Below are 27116 nucleotides of genomic sequence, written 5' to 3'. Positions count from 1 at the left end.
TCCTTTTAAGTGGGTACAATGCTACCCATGGTACAGATGAAGATGCTGGGTCATAAGAAGGATGGAAAAAGTTGACCAAGGTCACACCATTGGTAAGCGTCAGAGCTGAGCGTCTGCTATCAACGCATCAACCCTCGCTGAAAGATGAATGACCTATTAATGACTTCTAGTATCCCTGTTGTCCTTGTGCTCAGATTAATCCCATCAATGGTGCCATGTGTTTTAGGAGAACAGGGAATGATTAGCTTAATTGATGGTGCCCCTAGGGAGGTACCAGTCTAGGAGAAGGCAGCCATTCTCTTCTGAGAGGCAGTGAGTGGACTCTAGCAGAGCTGCTGGCAGAGCGTTCTGGCACAGAGGGAGGGACTCACCCGGCTCCAGACCACATTACCTGGTTCTTCAGAGACGTCTCTGTGCCAAGACTCATTATAGCCAGGGCTCCAAGTACACATTCTGGGAGCCGCAGAGAACTGGCTGCCCCAGGATGCTGCTAAGAAGTAAGCAAAAAAAAAAAAAAAAAAAAAAAACAGGCCTTGACTCAGGCCTGGGAGATGGCTGTCCGGAGCTTCCTGGGAGCCACACTGCACCCTGGATCCTTGTGAGATGAGTCCCAGAGCTTCTGAATATGGCTCTGTATCTACAGGGTTCAGGAGGAAAGTAGACCAGTCCACCAGCCACATTCACAATGTTCCCTCACTTATCAGGCACCAAGTGAGGGGCTTTCGGTCTCCTGTCATTCTGACAACAGCCCTGACGATTTCTTCAACATTGATTCAGTTGACAAATATTTGTTAAGCACTCTGTGAATGAAGGAAGCACTATTTTTAACTCTGTATTACACATGAGGAAAATGAAACTGGGAGAATAAATAATTGTCCGAGTGCTTTTCTGGTCCTTCATGCCTGAGTTACCTGCACTGCAGTCTGCCGGGTGCTCACACCCCTGTATCTCTTCACTGTAGCCTTCTATGTTGGAAACCACCATTTATTTTTATTGACTGGTTGGGTACTGTAGTGCAATCACAGCTAGAAATTATTCAATAAGAGAATAGTGCCTAGCCCACAGTAAATGCTCAGTATAGTGTGTGCTGTTCTGTATGTTATATGTATACTATACACTTATACATTCCAGTGGTTAACTTGTACCTATTGGTCAAGCCGCAAAATGTTTCTGGATGAGGTTATGAAGGTCTTCTCTCTTAGATGAAATTCAAGTTGAAATCAATGAGTTTCCAACTAAAGTAGATTACTATCTCTGTGGGCAGGTTACTAGCAATCTAATAGGGGCAGGCTTCATCTAATCAGTTGAAGGTGTTAATAGATAGACGATAGATAGATTGATCAATCAAAAGAAAGAAAGAAACAAAGGAAGGAAAGAGATAGATAGATGATAGATAGATAGATAGATAAATAGATAGATAGATAGATAGACAGACAGACAGACAGACAGACAGACACCCACATAGCTTAAAGAAAAAATTCACCAGCAGGCTACTTTCTAACCCAAATGGTAAGACCAACCTTTTCCCAGATCTCCAGCTTCCTACACTTTAGATTTTGAATTTGACGGTTCTACAATAGTGTTAGTCATTAAAATTATGTATGTCTCTGTAGATATGTTTATGTGTGTCTATGTGTATGTCTGTGTGTATGTGTCTGTGTGTGTGTGTGTCTGTAGGAATGTGTATTTCTGTATGTCTGTGCATATGTGTGTATGTGTCTCTCTATATATATGTTTATCTATATTATTCCTTTGTATGTGTCTCTGTGTGTATGTATGTATGTCTCTATGTCTGCATATATCTCTGTGTATGTCTGTGCGTATGTGTGTTTCTGTGTGTATGACAATGTGTATGTGTGTATATATGTGTGTCTCTGTGTGTGTGACTATGTGTACATGGGTGTATGTGTATCTTTGTGTTTATGTAAGAGTGTATCTGTATGTGCATGTGTCTCTGTATGAGTGCATATGTGTGACTGTACGTATGTGTGACTATATGTATGTATGTCTTTGTGTAACTGTGTATATGTGTGTGGTGTTGGATAATATCGGCGTTCTCTGTTCTTGGGGTTGGTCTATAGGAAAAGGAAAGGCTGTAATGCAGAATCGTTCTATAAATCCCTAAGGAGCTTGGTTTACTTCTGTCACAAACACTTCCACTTACCTAACTTGGTTTAGAAGACTTGGGTTTCTCTTTGTTTGGTATTTGGCTTTTGGCTTTTTGAGAGAGAATCTCAATCATACCCGGGCTAGCCTGGAACTTGCATCTATCCTCCTGCTTCATCCTCCCAAGAAGTGGGATTGCAGGTATGAGCCACCACATTGGCAGCCACGTTGTTTTTTGTTGTTTGTTGTTGATGATAAGTTCTTACTATGTAGCCAAAACTTGCTTTTAACCCCCAGTCCTCCTTCCCGGCCTTCAAGGGATTTCACACGTGGATCATAATGTCTAACAAAAAGCTTCATATGCTAACCCCAGTTCTGCCCTTTCTCCTGCCCCCACATATCTCTTTCCAAGGTAAAGATGCAAGAACAGCTCAATGAAAGCCATTACTTTGTATAATTAATATATACTAATAAAACATTGACATACAGAAGACGGTGGATGTGCCTGACATTGGCGCGGTGGACGTGGATTGGATGGGGAGGCCATCGATGGCCAGTCTTCCAGGTCTGTCCTCTCTCACAGAGCACTCTATGGCCCTGAAGTGCTGAGGGCAGAGTACATGCTGTGAACCAGTCCCAGGCACCATTCAGAAGCCTAGGACAGGCCTCATTCTCATGCCTAAGCTTCAGTTGTATCCTAACAGACTGAGAAGGCTGTTTAAAAAAAAAAAAAACAAAGTCAAAGTGAAGCCCAGCACACAGTATTATGTTTTGGGTGTTTGTTTTGCTTTTAGTCCAGGCTGTTGGGTAAACAGAAGCATTTTCTGGGCTCAGAGTCAGAGTAAGGGCAGCTTTTGGAGCCAGCATGGCTTCGGGTCAGCACTTACACACCTCCTGGCTACTGAGAGGAAGCCTGTGGATATGATCATCAGTCCAAGACTGTGTCTCCTGTGCTTTTAAAATGCTTCTAAAATTTCCTTTGCTTTCTATAACAGTCCTGCAAGGTTGGCAGGCTTGGGATGGTCCTGATGCACACACACACACACACACACACACACACACACACACACAGCAGCAGCAGCAGCAGCAGCAGCAGCAGCAGCAGCAGCAGCAGCAGCAGCCCCAGTACAGGAGTTAAGGCAGACCGAACCCATTCCTGCTTAAAAAAAAAAAAATCATGTCCTCGCCCTAGTAAGGTCACAGGCGACCACAGCTTGGCCTTGTGATCCAAGGCCAAGAGAGCAACAAAATGATATGGGCTTCCTCTGGAGCTGAGTTTCTCTCACCACAGTGGGGCCACAGGAGACATAGAAGACAGAAAGGAGAAACGAAGGGAGAGAGCAGAAGTGACAGAGGTGGCAACCCTGTCTAAGGCTGCGGCAGGGCTGCGAGCCTTTGTCAGCCATCTCCTGGATCCCAAGTGCCATGTGTCACTTTTCCCACTATCCTGGGGTTTGGGGGACAATGAACTATATTTTCTATGACTAAATTCAGCCACTAACTCACTTTGTGACTGCCAGCCAGGCACTGAGACTTTCTGAGTCTCCATTTTTTTTTTTTTAATTCCACACCACATTGCAGAGCACAGGAGTTCCCCAACTCCTCTCTTAAGCTTTCAGGCTGGTGATTCTGCCACATGTGAGTCACCAGCTGCTGTTGTTGACTAAATCCACTTCTTTGAATATATTTATTTCAAAATGAAATTCCCTACTACCTCCTAAATGTAAACAAACAAACAAAAACCTAGCCTTTTGCATTCATAGTTAATACATAGTTAAAGTTGGAAAAACTCACAGCCTACAAATTTCCTTCATTATGTGTTCTGGAAACAGTGGCCTGCCTAGATGATGCTTACAGACTCTCTATTTTGTTGACCTACTGTGAGCACCCTGGTCTCTGGTAGCAAGGCTCACTTTTGAAGTCCCCTGTACTAGACCAGTTCCTTCTATACAATTTCTGTTAGATTTCTCCGTGAGTCTTTGTGAGGTCTGCCTTCCCTGCTGAAGGCAGTGGCTAGGTGTTTTGCCTGTTGCTAAATTCAAAGATGCCGTTATTTCTGCTAGGATTGCACTTGGCCACACCTCCAGACAGGACCATATCACCTCCTGCAGTGGTTTGAATATGCTTGACCCAGGGAGTGGCACCATTAGGCGGTGTAGCCTTGTTGGAGGAACGTGGCCTTGTTGGAGGAAGTGTATGACTGTGGACCTGGGCTTTAAAACCCTCATCCTAGCTACCTGGAAGTCAAGTCTTCTCTTGTTTGTCTACAGAACAGCATGGTGAGCTCTCAGCTCCTCCTGTGCCATGGCTATCTGGGCACTGCCATGCTTCCTGCCTTGATGATAATGGACTGAACCTCCGAACCTGTGAGCCAGCCCCAATTAAATGTTCTTACAAGAGCTGATTTGGTCATTGGGTCATGGTGTCTGTTCACAGCAGTAAAACCCTAACTAAGACACCCCCAAGATTCAGATCCTTTGTGTACATGGAAAGGGATAAATCTTTCTCCAGTAAGAAAAAAATCTGACCAAAGGAAGAAAAAAAGTCAAAAAGATGTTGAGTGGGAAAGAAAGAGACAAAGCATGAGATCACAGAAAGGTTGCTGTGAAAGAATGGGTCACCAAGAGGAAAGGAATGAAGCCACCCAAGATGGTGTTCTACGTGGTTACAGTGACGACTGATGATTACTTAGAGTTTGTGAAGCCGGCTGGTGAGTGCCTTAAGCTTGATGATGTTTAATCTTTTAAAATCATTGTTACTCCTACTTTGCATGTGAAGGAATGGAGACTACACGTCAAGACCCTTTCTCTGCAAACGCAACTAGGATGGGCAGCACAGGGACTGGTCTTCCGGCTCCAACGCCCAAGTTCTCATCCCAGATACATGAGGTACCACGGGGACTTCTCTATAGACCCACTGCCCTCCCCAGGCTCTGTGGCTTGTCCTGTGACCCGTGGCACCTGACTCTCGATTAAGAGTTTTTTACAGCCCAGACCGTATCACCTTTACATCAGTCAACTCCCTCTAGTTTCCCCTTCTGGATCTTTCCAGTGCTGGTCCTTTCTTAATGACCTCCGAGCCAGACCTTCATCAGACAGTATCTCTTCTCCTGCCAAGGAGTCAGCAGCTTTGGGTGGCCTGCGCCTCAAGGCAGCAGCAAACGGGGTGGCCTCCAGTAGGGGTTCATGGTTGAGTCAGAGAGAGAGAGAAAGAGAGACTGTGAGAGAGTGACTTACCTTCATCTTCTATCCTTCATGTAAAAAAGTCACTTGAACAGGGCTGGAGGTAGGAAACTTAACTAACTCAACAGCATCGGGTACAGAGAGTGCAGACCCGGGCTTTCTCACGGCCACGCCCCTGAGCTCTCTCCAGGCCTCAGTCTCCGGACTAAGATGGAGCAGCCAGCCAGCCAGCCTTGCAGCTCTAATGGGGCTCAGAGGAGCGATGTGGACACCGAGTACCTGTGTCAGCACAGTCAAGAGCATCGGAGGAACTGAATTAAAAGCAACGCTTCCCTAGCATGTGTTTGTTCCTATGCTTATATTGGAGACTAGCTCTCCTGTAGCTCAGGTTGGCCTTGAACTCTAGATGTAGCAGAGGATGGCTTGAATTTCTGGTCTTCCTGCCTCTAGGTCCCAGGTACGGGAATCACAAAGACACGTTGCTATGCTCAGTTCTCTTGAGCGTTTGTAGCTTCTTTTCCTTTTCTTCCATGGCTGACGTTCACTGGTGTCCTGTTAATTTTATTGTATCTTTCTGGTCCCTCTGGACACCACCTTCTCCCTCTCCGTTGAAGTGAAATTACACGGAGACTTTAGGCCTTAAATCCGGTTGATTATCCTCTCTAACCCAGCGGCCTCGGCCACTGATTTGGCATGACTAAAGACATCTGTCACTTGTTTACCTGACCCGGTCCTCATTACCCCACCTTCCAGAGTTCTGGCTGGCCTAGAACGGTGATAGCCGCCCAAGACATCTCCACCGTTAACTCCTCCGACCCCAAACTTTCCAGTGCTGTACAAGAATAGCTGCAGCTCCGAGAGCCTCTACTGTTGCTTCTGCTCTGATGCAGTCCACCTTATACATGGGAGAAATGATGTGCAAGTCAGGAGACTAGGAAATCAGAGTTCTGAAGGAAGGCATTCCTGTCACAGCCCAAGTCACTTCGTGATGCAAGACTACAAAGCATTTCGACCCCACGAATGTTACTCCCAAACCGAAGCAACAGTACAACCTCAAATTCATGGGCATCAAGCTTTGAGCTGCCTTGAGGGGGACACCTGACTGGTCTCACCTGTCCCAGGTGATCAGCGATTATAAATCAAACCACAAATAATGCTTCAGTCTGGAGGAGCTGAGAGCTTGGCTTTGGAATTTAATTTGTTTTATCTCCTGCCACAGATCTTCCCCCATCTCTCCACTCTGTAGAGATAAAGACTCGGAGTGGTCCACAAAGTTGAGTTCTATGTACTTTCAAATTCACTTTTGAATTAAGTTGTCTGCCATGGAGGTGAGCACTCATTTAGGAGAACACACACACACAGGATAAAATGCCTTAGATACTGGAGTGGTACCTCTTTAAAAATGAGATCTCAAGGGGCATTTTGAATATGACTTGAATTACAAGATATTCAGGTTACTGAGTCACTTGGAGAGCTCATTAATATGCAGACTTCAGGCCTTCCTTCCTCTAGGCCTGCTACTTGACTATTAAGGGGAGTGGATATGCTCCACACTCTGCATACTTAATTATCTCACCAGATGTGCTCTGTGTATGTGCGCACATTTTGTTTTTGTCAGTTTAATCTAGGAAGAGGGCACCTCAATTGAGAAAATACCTCCATCCAATTATCCTGTAGGCACGTCTGTGGGGCATTTTCTCAACTGGTGAATGATGTGAGAGGATCCAGCCCCCTGGAGGCAGTGCCATCCCTGAGCTGCTGGTCCTGGGTTGCATAAAAAAAGCGAGCCAGTAAATAGCTTTCCTCCGTGGTCTCTGTTTCAGTTCCTGCCTTCAGGTTCCTGTCCTGCTTGAGTTCCTGCCTTGCCTTCCCCCAATGATATAGAGCATTCAGGATATGTAAGCCAAATAAGTCCTTTGCTCCCGTGTTGCTTTAGGTCACAGTGTTTATCACAGCACTAGAAAGCAAACTAGGACACCAAGTAATTGGATATACCAGCACCTGCACCATACTTTGGAAAGTCCTCTCCCTAACCAGTCTTAAACCTCAAGTCTTCTTGATATGCCTAGCACAGACTTACCCTGGAGCTCTGCAAAGCCTGCAGGTTCAATCCTCCTTCCGTTGCTCTTCTATCTGAAAAGTCTTTTTCCAGCTTATGTTGGGACCCAGACTCCAGTGATGACAGACGGGAGGGCCTGCAACCCCAGGGAGCTAAGGTCTGTATCTTCTAATCATAAGCTCAGGATGGAGATGCATATGCGATTATGAAGATGGAGGAACAGGAGGCATGGGAGGGGAAGGACTTGCCCTCAGCACTAAGCACACCAAGTAGACTTGAGGAGCAACCCACTGCTTGTTGCAAAATGGCTTTGTCCAAGAATGAGGTTAACAATAAAGCAAGTGACTCTATGAGGGCCTGGCCCAGGTTCTGCCTTTTGCCCTCATGTTAATAAGAAAGTAATGCTTAGTAGTTAAACTCTAGAATTAACGTGTGTGTGTGTGTGTGTGTGTGTGTGTGTGTGTGTGTGTGTGTGTATGTGTATTATTATTGTTTTCCTTTCAAGAGAATATGCCATATACAACAGGCACCTGTTCTGTGGACCAGAAATTCTAACACTTGAATTATGTGGACCATAATTCAAGTGTGTTTGGATGTTAACATCCAGGATATTGGATGAAGGCTCACGCAAAAGTCAGGATGATCTCTTCTATGTGAAAGAAAATAAGACTATTGAGTAGACTACCAAGGGAATGGGGGAGACTGTGGAACACTCTCATCAGGGCCTCAATGCCAGGATTAAGCTCAACAGGCCCGGGCAAGCTTTCTACCTTTTAACAGCCTACACATTTTAAGGTTTTATATAGTCTGCCCCCAAAAAATCATCTTCCAAATATAACAAGACTGATGTACCTATAAATTCATAGAGACTGTGACAATGTGTACAAGGCCTGCACAGATTCAAACCAGACAAAACTCCAGCCCTGGGGAAGGAAGTGGACAAAGTGTCCCATCCCTAACCAAGAGGCTGTTTGCAATTGATATCTCCTGGGCAGTCAGTTTTCCACTATGGAGCATCACTAGGTAGACTAGCCCCACTCCAAGGCAGGCCCCATGCCCAGAGTAATTGGCCAACACAGAACAGACTCCATGATTTTTGTGTACTTTTTGTTTTATTTTGGTATTGTTTTGTCTTGGTTTTTCTTTTCGTCTAGTTTATCTGTTGTGATTTTTGTTTCTTGAGGTGTTTTGTTTGGGAGTGGTGTGTGTGTGTGTGTGTGTGTGTCTGTGTGTGATAGAGTGGGAGGGAGAGGGAGAGAGAGAGAAGGAGAGAAAGAGAGAGAGAAGAGAAGAAGAGAGGAACAACATGAATTGGATGGACAGGGAGGTGGGGAAGATCTGGAAGAGTTGGTTGGCAGAGAAGAAAAATGATTAAAATATATTTTATAAAAATAAGTACATGTTATCCAGTCTAGCTATGAATAGTAGTAAACCAAAGATACCAGATGCTAGACTTAGAATCTCCCTAAAGGGTTGGGGTCCCGGTAAACCACTCAGCTTTATGGCTGCACATTGCCCTCTAGTGACCAGGCTGTGTCACTATAATCTTGTGATGCTTCTTGAAAATTGGAGCTTCTTAAGTTTACAGGTCAGGCTTTCATGTAATTAATAACAGATGTCTATTGCCACACTAAACCCACTGATGTCATGTATCACTTTGACACCCGACAACCTCATAGATAACATATATCCAAGACAGTACCATGTAAGAGGATATAGCCATGAGCAGGTCACCATATATCCCCTCCCTGTAGTGCTTACATCCTTAGGAGGCGATAGAGATACTTGGTAACCACATACACACACACACACACACACACACACACACACACAGACACACACTGTGAAGTCAAACACCACAGTAAGGAGTTTGGGGAGGAAAACACACAGCTAATGTGGAATGTAAGAAATGGTGGCTCCTATCCAGAGAAACGTCTCTCAAGAGATGTCCCTGGGCAAACTTGAGCTCTGTGCTCTTGAGGTATTGAGGGCAGGTCAAGGGTACCTGGAATAAAGAGAGATACAAGAAAAAGCTAAAGAGGCTGTCTTAGTTAAGGTTTTATTGCTGTTAACAGACACCATGACCAAAGCAACCTTTTTTTTTTTTTTAAGATTTAGTTTATTTATTTCGTGTATATAGCTGTCTTCAAACACACCAGAAGAGGGCATCTAACCCCATTACAGATGGTTGTGAGCCACCCTGTGGCTGCTGGAAATTGAATTCAAGACCTCTGGAAGAGCAGTCAGTGCTCTTAGCCACTGAGCCATCTCTCCAGCCCCACAAGGCAACTCTTATAAGGACAACATTTAATCAGGGCTGGCTTAGAGGTTCAGAGGTTCAGTACATTATTATCAAGGCAGGAACATGGCAGTATCCAGGAAGGCATGGTGCAGGAGGAGCTGAGAGTTCTACATCTTCATCTGAAGGCTGCTAACAGAATACTGACTTCCGGGTAGCTAGGATGAGGGTCTTAAAGCCCACACCCACAGTGACACGCCTACTCCAACATGGCCACACCTACTCCAACATGGCCACGCCCACTCCAACAGGGCCACCACCTTCTAATAGTGCCACTCCCTGGGCTGAGCACATACAAACCACCACAGAGGCAGCAGATATGTCATGAATTGTGCCTGTTTCCCATTCACATAGAAACAGAGGCCAAGAGAAGAAACGAGTGCATTACAGCAACACAGCCTCTGGTGGTGGTAGAGATGAGAGTCCAGGTACCCATGGTAGACCCTGTAGGACATAGAAGACTATGGGGTGGGAGAGGCTAGGGCACAGGGTGGGGACTGACCTAGACTGATACAGGGACAGCAGCAGCTGTGAGAGGCTTGACAGACTGCCTGGCTCTCCCTATTCATTTGTCAGATAAAACAAGAATCAAGAGAATGGCCTATTTCATAGGCAGTGAGTGCTAAACCCCTTCTCCCACATCCCCAGGTATCCCCAGCACTCTAGCTCCTAGGAAGCGCCTCCCACTTATCCTGGGTTCTCTTAGTCCGTGATGCTTCAGTCCCAGGTCCACATAATCACCCTGGAGCTTCAGGAGACACGTGGACAAGCTCTGTGTACCCCTTGTACCTGCTCCTGCCCCACGGCTGCCATATCGCGTTTCTATGGATGGTGTTCTCTCACCCTGTGGAACCCTAACAATTCTCCTGCCTCCTGACTAGGTGCAGCTCCTCTTGCAGCCTCAGCTTGAACTCCTCTTCCAGAAGCCTCCCTGTCTTTGCCAGGACCACTGAGAACACTGAACGGTGACAGTCTGCTTCTCTCGGCACTAGACTGGAGCATCCAGAAGAAGCTAAGGACGCTTTAAGGACTCGCTTTCTCCCAGACAGTTTACACAGTACCCATCACTTAGAAGGAACCCAAATTATCTAATCAATGAAAAGTGAATGAAGGACGGCAAATGGCCCGAGCCTAGCTGCCTGCTTTTTACCATCATGCCTGGGTTTATCATTTCTGGGCCCCACCCTCACTTGCCTCCTGGCCTCTTGATGTCTAACAGGGGCCTGATTACTGTTGTAATCTGGCCCAAGAGGAAAAAAAAAACAGTCTGTTCCAGCCCAGACAGGGACATGTCAAGCTTATTATTTGTGGCAGCCACTGGTATCTCCTTAACTCTTGGTTGGGGGTGGGGGGGAGGGATAGTAAAGAGCTGTCTGTCCACATTTAAGAGTTAGAAATTCTCCTCTCTGGAATTTATTTTCTTCATGAGTAGAAATATATCTGAAAGTTGTTTTGGTTTTGGTTTTGGTTTGTTTTTGGCATGATTTTCTGTAGGGTTCTGAGGCTTGGCTCTCTGGGAATGTATACAAAGTTGCCACAGAAACCCCACCAGCACCACCACCATCAAGCCAAAATTCTCTACAAGGTATGTTACGCAAAGGGGCTGCACTGTGCAGCAACATATTCTCCATCGCAAAAGCAAGAAGGATTCTGGTGATGCTCATTAATGGTACATATTGATCCTGGTAATGCTCATCAGTGGTACATATTGATCCTGGTGATGCTCATTGATGTCAGTATCTGTTGAAGAGTTACTATGTCTCGGGCTGTCAGGGGCTTTTGATGTAAATGGTCAGGCTGGTCCCTGCCCTTCACAGAACTAATATTCTAGCATAAAATGCATAACTGTGAAGTTTATTCAAATTATTCAGTGACAACTGAAAACAAACCAGCAAAGTGTGGAGAGTCGGAGAGGCAAGAGACCATCACACGAGCTGCCTGGCCACACCCAAGAGTCGGAGCAGCCAGCCTCTCAGAATCAAGAACTTCAAGACGGAGGGCTGAAGAGCAAGCAGTGTTAGCTAAAAGTGTGCTCACATGTGCACTGTGTATGCATGTTTTGGAGTATCTACCTACCACAACTATATTCTGTATGAACACACAGCTGTGTGTATATGTGTGTACGTGTGTGTATGTGTGTGTGTGTGTGTGTGTGTGTGTGTGTGTACTTGTACACATGTATATAGAACAAGTGCTATGTGTAGTTTTGCATGTGTATACAGGGTATGTGTTTTCAAGAACTCTAGGTGCCGAAATACATGTGCAGAAATACATGTGTCTATACACAAGAATATGTATAAGAGTGTGTGTACCTGTGCATGCAGTTTGCACGTGCTTGCGCATGTGAGGTGTCCCAGTACGAGTGTCTCATATAGACCACCTCAGATCAGCCTCCTCAGCCTTCCAACTTCAGCCATTGCAAGAAGTCAGCCATACAGAGGAAGTCAGGGTTTCTCCGCAGGGAGCAGTATTATCAAACCTCTCTGGCTCACAGACCATTTCGGTTGGAACAGAGATAACTAAGTTCCCCTGGGTGACCTGTGTGATAGCTGTCCTGCCAGATGGGAGGGAGGATTCGCACCTTCTTCTCCTCCAACCCAAGGAGTGTCTTTGTTTATTGTCTCATTTTTTGCAGAAGAAACAGAAACTAGGGTGGGGGACACTCTTTGAGGGTTGCAGCTGTAGCTTGAACAGGTCTGTATGTTCCCCAAAGCATGAAATCACTGAATTATTTCCTGTTACTAGTGCAAGGGACAGGGCAGGGGCCTCACCATACTTACTAATCCAGCAACACCCATAGAGCAGCACTCACTGAAAAGACTCCTAGCGTCAGCCCTGTTCAGCTGTGGACTCACTGTGTGGCACCGGGGAAAGTCCCCCATGTTTTTGATGCCCTGGAAAGTTTCCCAGTCTCTGCCATGCTGTGTAGACAGGCTAAGCGCCACCACCCACACACTGCAGGTAGCTTACATAATCATGCAAAAGCTGTCTCTTCCTCTCTCTAAAATGAATCGCGCTGGGGCACACTCCCAACCACCATGGCAGAGGGATTAACTGAGCTGGTGACCTCCTGGTGCACGCTCCCATGCACATGGCTATCCCTGAGGCAGAGAACCAACCGCTACTGAAAGAGCCAGCCAGGGGAACACTGACTGACAGGCATTCCCATGCCTGCCTGCCTGCTTTCAACAGTGGCATGATCTTGGCTGAGGTTCCCTTAGCTGTCTAACCCCACTCCCTTGTAAAAATGGGAATTAAAAACATGCCTACTTTTTAGTTTTGTTTGAAGAATAAATGAGAAAGTGTCCTAAGCACTCTACCACTATTTCTATATAGTGAGCAAAATTATAAACTAAGATTGGTGTATAGTTTTAGGGGAAAGCTCAAAGTTTTGTGGGGAAACATGAAACAGTGAGTCTGATCAAGGCTACTCGATATAGAATTACTTGCAAGTTTTTATTCTTTAAAAATATTAGTCGCTGGGCAGTGGTGGCACATGCTTTTAATCCCAGCATTTGGGAGGCAAAGGCAGGCTGATTTCTGAGTTCAAGGCCAGCCTGGTCTACAGAGTGAGTTCCAGGAGAGCCAGGGCTATACAGAGAAACCCTGTCTCAAAAAAAAAAAAAAACAAAAACAAAACCACCAGACCTAGCTCCTGGTCAGTGGACAGTCAGCCCCCTTGGCTCTAAGGCCATCAGTTGAGTGAGTTTATTCTAGTTTTGGCTCACAGTTTGACTAGGTTCATGGCCATAACCATAAATAAGTGATTCATTCTTACAAAAAACTATAATCATGGTCATATTCTAAATCTTTGTACTACAGGAAATCAAACCCGCCTGACCCTCAAGGGTGACAAGTGCCACTTCTTCTCTCTAAGTAGCTCGTTCATCCTTCTCTACCTTGGGATTCTTTATTTTATTTTATTTTATTTTATTTTATTTTATTTTATTTTATTTTTGGTTTTTCTAGACAGGGTTTCTCTGTGTAGCCCCTGGCTGTCCTGGAACTCACTCTGTAGACCAGGCTAGCCTCGAACTCAGAAATCCACCTTCCTCTGCCTCCCAAACCACCACCCCGCTTACCTTGGGATTCTTAACCATCTACATCCCACTAGGTAACTGGCCCTGGCCAGGCTGGTGCTGAGCGATGGGATGAGTTTTGTGAGCAGCTACAGCTCATTTAGAAAACACCACTCAACACCTTAGGATGACAGACACTCCTTCTCTGTGCAGAGTCCTGAAGAGAAGAAGGCAAGCAACATGCTTGGTGCTGTGTCCTCACGAAGAGAGGCCCTGGGTGGCATCTTAGGCAGAGTACATTTTATAGTCGGGGCACAGGAGCCACTGAGGTCACAAAACCCACTCAGCTATCACTGCCTTGACTCAAAGGTTAACATCTCTCCCGCTAAGCCCATTCCTATTTGTGCCATGACACAGGATTCCATCCACCTTATCCCAGCCCACAGGTCACAGGAGGGCTGAGTGGGCAAGCTCACTAGCAACATCAGTCAGCGTTCACTTCTGTCAGGAGTGTTTAGTGTCAGCACCCCACTTACTACTCTAACATAACCTTAGAACTTAGGTCTTCATTATCCCAAGTAACAAAAAAGAATACCAATGCTCAGAGAGGGGAAGGAATTTTCCCAAGGTAACACAGCAAGAAGCAGCAAGCCATGACTGAACTTAATTCTGCCCAACCTCAAGCCCAGGCCGTGCGTTCCCCAGGCAATTGCCTCACATCAGGATAGAAAACACTGGTGATCAGTCTTCCTGAGTTCACTCAGAATGGCCGGGATCTGATACCTGAGCCCTAGAGGGAGGAAGCAAGTGGGTACTGAGGAGCCTTGAAGCTTAGTGCTAGAGTGAGTCCCCAGTAAGGCAAGCTCAAGGGAGAGCAGAGGGGGCAGAGGAGGGGAGCTCTAATTGTTGGCCCAGAGTCTGTGCCAGCAGTGCCATGTGACATGGAACAAACCACTCTCTCTCTCTGTTAGCCAACACCAAGTTGCTACTGAACCCAGGGCCTGGGAATGCAGAAATCCCAGGACCACATCGTGGCTCCACGTCATGACAGAATGACTTCTCATGACAACTGCACAAAGCACCAGTTTCCTCCCACAGAGAATAAGCAAAATTGTGCCTATTTCCTTGTACCACGGCAGAAACTAAATTAATAAATATGGGAAAGACCCTCAGAATAGTGCCTCACTCGTAGTGAGGGGTGTATGTGTGTATGTATGTATGTGTGTGTGTGTGTGTGTGTGTGTGTGTGTGTGTAAAAGACAGAGTTATTTCTGTGTAACCCTGGCTATCCTGGAACTCACTCATAGTGAGGGGCACGTGTGTGTGTGTGTGTGTGTCAGACAGAGTTATTTCTGTGTAACCCTTTCTATCCTGGAACTCACTCATAGTGAGGTGTGTGTGTGTGCATGCGTGTGTGTGTGTGTGTGTGTGTGTGTGTAAGACAGAGTTATCTCTGTGTAACCCTGGCTATCCTGGAGTTCACTCATAGTGAGGAGTGTGTGTGTATGTGTGTGTGTGTGTGTGTGTGTGTGTGTGTGTGTGTAAGACAGAGTTATCTCTGTGTAACCCTGGCTATCCTGGAACTCACTCATAGTAAGGTGTGTGTGTGTGTGTGTGTGTGTGTGTGTGTGTGTGTGTGTGTAAGACAGAGTTATCTCTGTGTAACCCTGGCTATCCTGGAGTTCACTCATAGTGAGGAGTGTGTGTGTATGTGTGTGTGTGTGTGTGTGTGTGTGTGTGTGTGTGTGTGTGTAAGACAGAGTTATCTCTGTGTAACCCTGGCTATCTTGGAACTCATTCTAGACCAGACTAGCCTTAAACTCAGAAATCCGCCTGCCTCTCCCTCCTGACTATGGAGCTAAAGGCATGCACCACCACCACCTGGCTATACACATTTTTTTGTTTTTGATTGTAGAAGCTACAGGTAGAAGAAAGCTGAATGTTAGAATTAAAACAGAATACCTAACATAAAGTGGCTTTTTGTTATGTTTTGCTTTATTTTGTTCAGACAGGCTTCTTGTTATATAGCACAGATTAGCCTCGACTTCATAAATCCTCCTACCTCAGCCTCCACAATACTGGGGTCACAGGTCTATGTCACCATTCCCATCCCTGAAGTGACATTAATAAACTGTAATCAGTTTCTGCCATGTGAATGGAAATGATTCATGGCTAGAGCACATCCCCAGGAGCTTTCTTTCTCTCTCCGATCATTTTTGACATATTACCTGTGTCTCCCTTTGTATCCCAAGATGGCTGCTGCAGTTCCGTACACCATGTCCTAACAAAGTCACACCCAGAACCAGAAAGGAGAAAACAGAGAGGGAAATTCCTTACACCTAAATTGCTGTCTTATAAAGGAAGAAAATATCTCCCAGAAGCCTCTGAGGGAACTCCGTTTCTGTCAGTAGCGAGAGCAGGCTCATGGGACCACCTCCAGCTACTGCGGAAGGGAAGACTTGAAAAACAGGGTGCTGGCATTTTTCTAAGGTTAGACTCCTGGGTAGGGGAGGCAGAGGAAAAGGACTGGGCGAGTGGGCAGCCCCTGGCTGCAGGATCATCCTGAGGAGAAAAATGAGAGGGAAGTGTAGAAATACAATGGAAGAGAACCATAACCCAGGTTCCTGACAGCATTCCCATGAGGGACAACAGGAATAAGCCAGTGCCTGCACGTCAGGCCTAGAGTCAGAAAAGAGGAAGACAATGGTCTCAAGGAGCCCAGGTCTTAGTCATGGCTAGGGCAGGAGGCTAGGGGAGAAAAGTACAGTAGCTCATGGCCCTGACATTGTGTGACCCGCTGACAACTCAAGGTCTAGAAAGCCGGGACTGCCAACTTTCCCCTCTCATTCTGAAGCTATTTTAATGGATTACAGAGGTAGAGGGAAAATGTTTGTTTAGAAAATTCCTTAATGTGCCTGGGTCTGGTAGCACAAACCTATAATCCCAGCACTTGGGAGGCAGAGGCAAGAGGATCATGAATTTGAGACCTTGACAGAAAAGAAAGGGAAAAAGAAAGGTCGGGGGTGGGGGAAGGAGAGAAGGAATGGGAAAGAGGGTGCCTAGTCAGGTTGCTTGGCAGTGAAGGCTTAGCTCTCTAGTCATGCTAAATCAAGAGTGTGAGTGTGTGTATGTGTGTGTGTGAGAGTGTGAGTGTGTGTGAGTATGTGTGAGAGAGTGTGTGTGAATGTGTGTATGTTAGTGTGTGTACATGAGTGAGTAAGAGTGTGTGAGAGTGTGTGAGTGTGTGGGAGTGTGTGGGAGAGTGTGTGAGTGTGTATACATGAGTATACGAGAGTGTACATATGTGTTTGAGTGTATGAGTATGGGTATGTGTGGGCGTGTGTGTGAGTGTGTGCACGAGTATGCATGAGTGTATGTGAGTGTATGTATGAGAGCATGTGTGTGAGTCTGAGTGTATGAGTGTGTGTACAAGTGTTTGAGTGTGTGTTTATGAGTGTGTGTACATGTGAGTGTATGTATGGTTTTTTTCCAGCGCACATGTATGTGCATGCATACATACATGTATCCACATGGGTGTGGAGCTTAGAAGAGCATCTTAAGTGTCATTCCTTAGCAGGAACTCAGCATGTGAGTGTGTGAGTCCGCTGTCCAACACCTTACTTTCGAGACAGACTTTCTCGATAGCCTAGAACTTTCCAACAGGCTAGGCAGCTGGCCCATAGACCCCACAGCTCATCCTGTATCATCTCTTCCCCCAGTACACAGGATTACAAGCACATATGCTCAGCTTTTTTGTGTGGCTCCAAAAGAGTCCCTGTGCTTGCATGGTAAGTACATGACAGCAAGGAAGGCAGAGAAAAAGGAATGGGTGACTGGACAGCCCCTGTCGTCTAACACACTAAAATCAATACTATCTTTCTATAAAGGTAAGGATGATAAATATTTTAGGACAATGGAGTAATATGGCCTCCACCCCCAATTCTCTTAGTAGACAGTGGCAGGTGAGTGGATTCAGCTCAGTTTCCTGCAAGCAGATGGTTTGTGGCCCTTGTTCTGTACAGCAGGTTGCATGAGACAACAGCCTAGACCAAGGCGTTCTTCTTCCACTCTCTGGCTATTGACTGGGACTGTTAAGTGAAGTGAGCTGGGGGAGGAGGCTGTGGCATGTGAGGAACTCATGACTCATGGAAAGGAGTCAGTCCAAACACCAGGCTTAGATCCTAGCGCTTTTCATGTACACATGGAATCTTCTGCTTCTTAAGTGATGGGCATTTAAGATTGTAAACCTGGGGGCTTGTAGAAACGGCTCAGAGATCGAGAGCACTAGCTGCCCTTCCAGAGAACCCATCGGAGTTCAATTCCTAGCACCCACATGATGGCTCACAACCCTCGAGAACTCCAGTTCCAGGGAATCCAACAGCTCCTTCTCGCCTTCCCGGGCACTGCATGTACATGGTACTCAGACACTGATGAACACAAAGCTACCATACACAGAAAATACAATTAAAGTATTTTTAAAAATAGCTTTAACTCTGGTATAGAACAAATCGAAATCTTCTGATGGCCAGGGCAGCTTGGAGGCAGTCAGTCTGTGACCTCTGGCCCAGAAGAACGCTCTTCCTGAGTGACATGCTAGGACAACCAAGTACACATGATACATTTGAGTGGCAAGATCCAGGAACCTTAGCACGCTGCTGGCCTGAGCCTTTGCTAATGGAATGTCTAACTGCTACCAAGCTGCTTCAAATCCAGGCATGGGAGAGGGGCCATTCGGCTGTGCCCAGGGTGTTCTCCTGCCTCACTCGTCTCTGCTTTTCCATAAGCAGTGGTGCCGTTACCTCAGATGCTGGGCAGCCCATAGCACAAACCTTAGCCTCAGAGAAGGGATGAGGTCACTTAGTCGGCAACCCATAATACCACAGAGACAACAACTTAACCAGTTTCTGGCTTCGCCAGCTCCAAGCACTAATTCAAAGGCTCCAATACTGGGTACAGTCATCCTGCGGGTTGTTGGTTCCAGGCCCCGTGACATATAATAAAATCTGCTGAGGCTCAAGTCTCTTATATAAAATGTAGTATTGGCATGTAAGCTACATTCACTCTTTGACGTACCTCACACCGTCAAAGATGAACTCTAATGCCTAATGCAGTGTAAATGCTGAATGGCTCTATCATTCAGGGAATGACAAGATACAAGGGTTGGTTCACACTTAGAATAGGTCCTATGCCATTTCATGTTTTCAAACTGCGTTTGAGTCCACAGATGCAGAGCCTGCCTGTGTTGGCTAGTTTTGTCAGCTTGACCAAGCTAAAAGCATCTGAGAGGCGGGAGACTTAATTAAGAAATGCATTAAGAGCATTTTCTTAATTAGTCATCAATGCAGGAGGGACTAGCCCATTGTGGGTGGGGCCATCCCTGGACTGGTGGTCCTACGTTCTATAAGAAAACAGGTTGAGCAAGCCATGAAGAGCAAACCAGCAAGCAGCACCCTTCCACGGCCTCTGCATCAGCCCCTGCCTCCAGGTTCCTGTCCGGTTTGACTTCCTGTCCTGACTTCCTTTAATGTGGAAGACTGGCCCAAAGGAACACTTTCCTCCACAAAGATGGTTGGTGCAGGGTGTTTTATCATAGCAGTAATAACTCTGACTAAGACACTGTGGTGTAGAGGCTGACTCTGTCCCTACAGAGATCGATATTCCCAGCAGCATGAAAGGCAGGACAGGCACAAAGCAAAAGGACTCTGGTCAGACATCTTCTGGGAACAAAGAGTTGTAAGCTGTGTCCAGCAGCAGACACACCTCCAGGCTGCAAACAGTGCAACCCGGGACACCCTGTCCTTGCCTGTCTCTCAGCCGATATCGTCACCTGTCCGCTGAATTCTTCAGCTAAACTTCCCATTCTGAAAACTGACAATGCCTGTAGTTACTGAGAGTGACTCTATCTCCTGCCTGGGTTCTCTGTGGTCCTACTTCTGCCCTGCTGGTTGTCTAGCTCCTTAGCTATAAAATGAGCTGACCTGCCTCTTTCATTCTCGATAAATATGCCCACCCTCTGACCCTCTGAATTCTTCTCTCCCTCTCTCTATCCTGTATTTTGAGGCAGTCTAGTGTAGCCCAGGTTGGACTCTGATCCTCCTCCTTCAGTATCCAGAGTGCTGGGATTTGATCTTTCACTCTGAGATTAGACAGTGAAATACTTCCCAAAGCTGTGCTGGACTCTTGCTTGGTAGATAGACCTTTGGGGCTGCCTCCAAACACTCCCCAGGATGTACAGAGATGTCTATCTCATCATTCAAGTTCAAGTTCAAGTTTCTCCTATGTTTGATTCTAGCCTCTGCTCCTTCGAAGAGAAAGATCCCCTCTAGAACACGCCTGCAGAAACAATTGCCTCTGAGACTGTTTCCTGTGGAATCCGTGCCTGGAATGGGGACAACATCCGCTGGGAGATTCAGGGACTTTTACTAGTCCTCTGTGAAGCTCTGCCACCAGGAATCCAGCAGCAAATGCCTAGAGCTGATTCCACAAAGGATATTGCACAAAATCTGTGCACTTCTCTGTGCCAGTAGAGATAATCCCTTGTGTACTCTGTAAAAGCATTCATTCACCTGTCCTTAAAAAGCTCTTTGCCAATGAGCTTGAGGAAGGATTGGAAGGCAGGACATCCGGCAGAGAGAGAGGAATTCTGGGAGCGAGACGGGCAAGAGGAGACTCATTCAGACATAGAGGAAGATGGTCGCCCAGAACAGAGAACCAGGTAACTAGCCACGTGGCATACTTAGACTATTTAAAACAGGAGAATTGAGTTACGAGCTAGGTGAAGCAAGCCAAAGCTGTTGGCCTAGACATGTACTCATAAATAAGAAGTCTCAGAGTTGTTGTGTCAGGGAACTTATGTGCACGTGGGAAAACGCTCAGCCATTTACACCAACATCCTCAGTGCTATCCTCTCTAATCCCAGCACAATGAGTAATTTTAGGTCCTGGCTCTTGCAATCATTCACACATTTTGGTCAGGAGGGGAATGGAGGTGCCTCGGTCTCAGACACTTTATCTCCTCTTCATATTCTACTAGGTCCAGATCAATGTCCTTAAACCCTCACAGCAAACTCCAGACCACATCCCCCAGAGGGAACAGGGAGGGGTATACGCTTCACCACCCCCCATGTGTAGCAACTTTACTGATCTGAAAAATTCAGGGTCTAAAGGCACATTTCAAACTTCTAAAACAATGATGCAGAGAAGCCATTGGAAAGTTGATCAACAACCGTCTCTCCAGTCAACCCCACCATGCCTTAAAAAACATCCCTTGATTGATGGAGAACAAGTTGAACACGAGGTCTCCACGCTCTTTTTTTTACCTCCATTTTGATATCATAGTTTAAGAATACTTGTCTTCCATTGGGACACTTCTAGTCCCTCCCTATAAAGTGGTCACTTTGGTCACACACTCATCACTGCCCATATACTGAGACCCACCATGAGCCAGTTTCTAGCTTAAATACTAGAAGGGCTGCTTTCAATGGTGCATGTTGTCTCGATTCATCACCACAGTGGATCTGCCACACATCTCTTTATCATAACCATGCATGCTGCCACGTCACTAGAAACTGGAAAGCCTGTCTCTGTGTTGCATAGGGTTCGGCTTCCCATTCACATTTCCTGGGATTATTGCTTTGTCCTCAGAAAGGCTAACTAGTTGTTCTGAAGTATCTCCAGCATGTGTGGTGTTTCTTTGTAGAGATGCTATAAGCCTGTGTAAAGTCAGGTAAAATAGTTAAATTCTGGGCATAGAACAAAGTATCATTTGGCCTGGCTAGGGTTATAGATCTCAGATTTTAATAATTTCCTCTTTATTTTCAGCATTTGGGGAAGCAGCTAAATGTACTGTTCTTTCTTTTTGTGGAAATACTGAAAGTTAGCTCCTATCTGCCGCTTCCGGAACCTCACCCCACTCCCAACAGAAAGATTAACAATGACCCAACAGCTGGGATAGAAGAAGCAGAGACCTTAAGTGAAAAATGCCTGCAAGCCGCCTCTCCTTCCCTCATCCAAAGGCAAGGCTGTTTCCGAAACATGAGATGAAGTGATGAAAAACCCAATTTCTACCTCTCTGTCCCCCAACTCTGGCCCCAAAGGCAACAGCTCTCCATTGCTACTAGAAGTCAGGGCCAACCAGGGCTTTTCACTACCGGTCAATGATGCTCCAACCTGAGGAGACCATGGGGCCCCTCACAGGCTCCCAAGCCAAGAAAGCTCAACAGACCATTGTTCCTGGGAAATCTTTCCATCGAGGAGGCTCCCTGTAGGACCAGCTGTTTGGCTGTGCTAAAACTGTCACTCAGCCAAGGCAGCTTGGTGGCACGCCCAAACTCTATAGCCCGCGCCAAAATTTGTTTAAAACATTTGAACCCAACAGCCAGTCAGTTTAAAAAATACTCTTAACACAAAGCCAATAAGATTTGAACAAAAGAGAAACTGACAATCAAACAGTGAACACGGTCATTGATTGGCTCATCTGCCTATAATTCAAAGCTTGCCTTTTCCTGGAGAGTAAATGTCGTTGTTTTTTTTTAAAAAAAAAAAAAAAAAAAAACATATGTTTTCTAAATTTCTGTATCATGAAAATTCCATTTGGGGCAGTATTCCAAACAACATGTGAGTCTGTGTGAGACTTGTGTGCAACAAAACAACTAAGGAAACTGAGGCCTGGAGAGCTAAGATATTTGCCAGGGTCACACTACAGTAAATGGCGGCACAGGACTGCCAATGAGGTCTCTAATTTGTGTGTGTGTGAGTGCAAGTGTGTATGTGAGTATGTATGTGTATGTGTGACTGTGTGAGTGTGTATGAGTATGGTGTGAATGTGTGAGTGCGTGAGCGTGTGCAAGTGTATGTGAGTGTGCAAGTGTGTGTGGGGATATGTGTGAATGTATTATATGTATGTGAGTGTGTGTATGGTGTGAGTATGTGTGAGTGTGTGTGTGGTGTGTGTGTGATTTCCTTGTGCCCCTGAGTACAGAAACATAAGTTTTTCTTTGACCCTCCATGTCACGGTATGTTCCACTGAGTCATGCACTGACACCATCAGAATCGTGGGTTGAGCCCCAGGTAGGCCACCCACCACACCAGACATTTCAGATGTACAGGTTTATGTTGCAGACAACTTGGTGGCAACCAGTGAGTGCTGTGGACTCAGATAAGGGCACTTGTCCTTCCAGGTGTTCACAGCTGGTAGGAGGGTGCACAGAGGTCACTTGACCCTGCTTTTCCGAAAGCCCATCTGTCCCTGGATACTAATCCCACTATTTTTGTCACATGTTGATAGCATATTTGTGTATTCCTTTAAACGCTCTTGTCCATATAAACATATTTGTTATATGAGAAAACTTTACATGACTCCCATAACTGGAATCACTGCTCATAAGTAAAAGGCAACCATAAAGAGAAATACCGTACCACAGAAACAAAGCAAGTCACTTTTTCCCTTAGCTAGATGCCTACAGCTCCAGGAAACCAAAGATCATAGTTACTTCAGAACAAGAGTGGTGGGCAATCGCTCAATAAAGTGCTTGCTAAGCACAAGTATGAGGAACTGAATTTGAATCCCTAGCACCCATATGGAGAGCCAAGTGTGATCATACACACCTGTAACACCAGGACTGAGGAGAAGGAGAGAGGAGAAGCCCTAAAGTTTGATAGCCATACAGTCCAATAGGCAAGCCCCAGGTCTAATAAAAGGCCTTGTTTCAAAAAGGGGGGGGGGGAAGTGATCAAGAAAGTCATCTGACATGGAGCTGTGGCCTCCACACACAAAAAACATCCTCGAAAACATAAGGTGGTGGCTCTGCATCAGCTCCACACAGGCTGTCTCCTAAGTTGGGAGCATCGAAGAAATCAGCCAACAGGTATAACCTACAGCATAATTCAGTGTTTCCAACACACGCCAAACATCACAGGGCTGAAGCCACCATGCTCTTGTTCAAATCCCCTCATGATACTCACCGATGGACCAAGGTCATGTGCCAATGTGAACAGCCAAAAAAAAAAAAAAAAAAAAAAAAAAGCAGGTTTTGGTGTTTGTAGACCAACAGATCCTGCTACACATGACTGCGGATCACCCAAATAACATCTGAATAAATTTCTTGCTTGCCCTTTTCTTTACCATGATAAAAGACTAGTCTTGGCTCATTCTACTTTTCAATAGGAGCCATAATCCAAACTGACAGAGGTAAGGGTGCTCCTAGGTAATAAAGAAGGGAAATGTTCATTTCTTCCTGCTATCTACTCACGTGCCCTGTGCCATAGTCCTTGCAACAGAAACAGCCACTGAGATGCTAAGCGAAGTACAGCTCGTAGAGGCTTAACCCACACTGCAAGCAGGATGCCCAGATAACCTGCTGCAGTAGAGTGGGGGCTGGGACTCGTGGTCCCCTGGAATCCTTCATGTGTGTAGGAGGCTCAGCATCTTTACCATCAGTAGTCTGTGTCTCTAAACCAAGCTTGGCAGATCAAGGAGAGACATCCTCTCCTACACTAACAGGAGAGTCACAAACTACGGTTTGCTGACCCTAATGCATCTCAGCTGTGGTTTCCAGGGAAACAGATGGATATTGGGGTACATACAGCCCCCCAGCCTGAAAAGGTAGCAATACCCTGGCGACTTGTTCAACTCCCCTGGGAATAGCCAAGTCTCCTCTGTGCTCCTCTCCCAGGTCAAGGGAAAGGGACAGATGAGGCCCTAAGTGAAACCTGGCCACTCTCTATCTCTTTCCTTTGGAGTGGGTACAGGAGAACTGCAGGGCTCTTTAGTGAGGCTAAAATCCACACTTCCTAGGGGTGACTCCAGTTCAGCTTCTCCCAACCTCCAAGTGGGATGCTTGGCTCCCCCAGGGCTAGACTGCACTGAATCTAACATAACATATTTGAGTGGCAGGATAACCCCACACACTCCGGGGCTGGTGCCCACAAACACCCATGAGCAAAGAGAAGGGGCTCTTGTTCCCGATGTGGAACAAGCAGTACTTCCCCCCATGCAGCTGGCGTTTCCTCAAATAGAACAGGATTTGAGCAAACGGCTTTCACTGGGCCTGAGCTGGCAGGAAAAGCTGAGTGTGGCTCAAGGTTCCATTAGAGTTGATGACTCAGACCCTCACTCTCGCTTCCCCATCCTTCTCAGCTCCAACTCTTTCCCAGTTGTCATGCTCAACTGTCAGATTCCCTTTGCCAGGTCCTGTTTTGCCAAGGTCCCTAGCTGCTCAGCCTCGCTTTGGAAAGGCCACACCCCTGTCTTCCTTTCCTCTTAGGTCACCTGCACTCTGCTCCAGATTCTATTTTGAAATTGATTAGGTCTTGATCAACAACGCAGGCACATTTTCAGAACACCTCCTGTCTGCCTCTGCCTTCATTTGGGAGACGTGAGCATTGATGTTGACCTGAATCAGAGGCCGGCCATCTTCTGACCCTGCAGCTTTTGGGCTGATGCTAAGTTGCTCTCAGAATCCATTGGAGAAGAGTGTGTTCTGAGTGCTCCTGATTCAGCAAAGATTCCTGAGACATGCTGCATTCAACAGGCTCCACTCCCCAGTTCTCCATCTCTACCACCAGCAACCCTTTGAAAACATTTATTTATTATTTGTCTGGGCGCAAACACATACCTGGAAGCCAGAGAGCTTAGGTTGAGGTCAAAGAACAAGTTGGGGAAGTCCACTTCCTCTTTCCACCATTTGAGTCCCAGGGACCAATTCAGGTCACTAGTCTTGGCAGCAAGCACTTTGCATACTGAGACATCTTGCCAGCGTCCTCTGGTCATCCTTGAGGAAGCCAGGAACTGTACTTGGGCTACAGATACAGAAAGCTCAATTCACCCCAGGGTGGAAAGGACCATAACAGAGTTGTTTTTAGGCCACTGATGGAACCTCTCCAAGAGAGGTAAGCCCGTGATCCAGCTCCTGACCCACCCCTGGCTTTGTTTACAACACTCTCTACTGCTCTGTATTAGCTTCCATGCCTCTGTCTCACCCATCTCTTCCCTGGGCTAGATAGCACCACCCATCAATCTCTAAGGGTCTTCCCCAATCACCCAGCCTTGCCCATAGACTCTCCATCTCTATCCCTGCAGGCCGTAAGTACGTAGCCTTTTCCCTAAAAGGCAGAACCTCACTACCTGGCATGTCTTTGCTATCTGTTTGTGTGTTACATGTTGCCTGGTTCGCCAAAGCCAAATGTAATCTGTGCGTGTAAGGGTAAGAGCTTTGGATCTGTGTCCACCACTGTAGCCTCAATACGTAAAGGGGGCGGGGGTTGAGGGGGAAAATGGATAGAATTCATAGAGAAATGGCAAAGCTCCAGAAGGCTGTAGCTTTAGGAAGCATGGAGGTGAACCATTAACAGGCAAGCATTGTCTATTCAAAAGCAGGAAGTGTTAAGGAGCAGGCAGGGCGGAAGGATTCAGGGGAAGCTGAACAAGCCCGCCTGGTGGCGATTTGTGGACACTTAATCTCCCCTCCAGTTTCTTCTTCCCTACATAACTCTTATTGAAACCTAATCCCTAAATTTGCATGCTGATGGTATTTGGAGGTGGTGCCCTCCGGAGGCAATTAGGATTAGACAGGGTTATGTGGGTGGGGCTTTTTTTGCGATGGAACTGGCAATGTTGTAAGAAGAAAAAGGACTTGGGCTGGCACCCCCTTCCTGCCTTGCCACGTGATACCTTCTGTCACACTGCAGTCGAGGCCAAGGTCTTCACTAGATGTTAAGCAGACACTGGCTTAGACCTCCTACTCTCTGGAACTATGAGGTAAATCAATTCTTAGCAAATTGCCTAGTCTCCTGTAGTTAATAATGGCCACAAAAATAAAATCAGACTAAGATTAGCAGTGACAAGATCATCAGCTAAACCCAAAGGAGATCGCAATCTTGTTTCACAAGAGGTCCTCTGCCTACCTAATGAGGGAACAGAGGAACTGCTGGGCCACCTCCTGGGCTCAAGGGCAACACCCTTATTAATACTATCCTGACTGCTTACTGCTCATCATGGGGCAAGCATTTCACAAGTGCCATCTTGTTTGACCTTCACATTTTTAGGAGATCTCTTATCTCCCTCGCTTGGCAGATGAAGCCATGCAGATGTAAAAAGCAGCAAAGGATTTGCTTGGAATCTGCTAAACAGAATCTGAGCTTCAAAGACCTATCTTTACAGACTCCACGTCCAAGACGGAAGAGAGTTTTCTGATGGTTCATGAAAAGATACCCGAGATAGAATGTTCCGGATACTTTGCTATGCCTTATTATCAGACGTGAGCCCGGAGGCCCACTACAGAGTACCATCCTGCCTGGATAAGATGTGGTGGCATGCTTCCTATCCTCTGACACCTCCATTCTGGGGACATTCTTTGTGGAGGCGTAGGTGGCCATCTCCAATTAAATTTCCTTGGGTCTCAATTTAATGCCTTGGGTGTCACTTTATCCAATGACTGATTTCTGCCTTCAAGA

General features: G+C 46.2%; 1 long non-coding RNA gene across 3 annotated transcripts in view; it reads left to right on the top strand.

Annotated features, from left to right (window-relative positions):
- The window catches only part of LOC116087248, a 50230-nt gene extending 28648 nt beyond the window's left edge, over nt 1–21582 (top strand). For 2 of the 3 annotated variants that reach the window (XR_004117332.1, XR_004117334.1), the window contains one exon: nt 10528–10801. This is a non-coding gene — a long non-coding RNA (uncharacterized LOC116087248). Of the gene's footprint in view, nt 1–10527; nt 10802–19957; nt 20381–21485 lie in introns of those variants that run through there. The other variant, XR_004117333.1, reaches the window with a different exon arrangement.
- The last annotated feature ends 5534 nt before the right edge of the window (nt 21583–27116 follow it).

Source organism: Mastomys coucha, unplaced genomic scaffold (assembly GCF_008632895.1).
Source record: "Mastomys coucha isolate ucsf_1 unplaced genomic scaffold, UCSF_Mcou_1 pScaffold13, whole genome shotgun sequence".
Lineage (NCBI taxonomy): Eukaryota > Metazoa > Chordata > Mammalia > Rodentia > Muridae > Mastomys > Mastomys coucha.
Note: the sequence above shows the minus strand (reverse complement) of the source record. Positions and strands in the feature narration are given on the sequence as shown.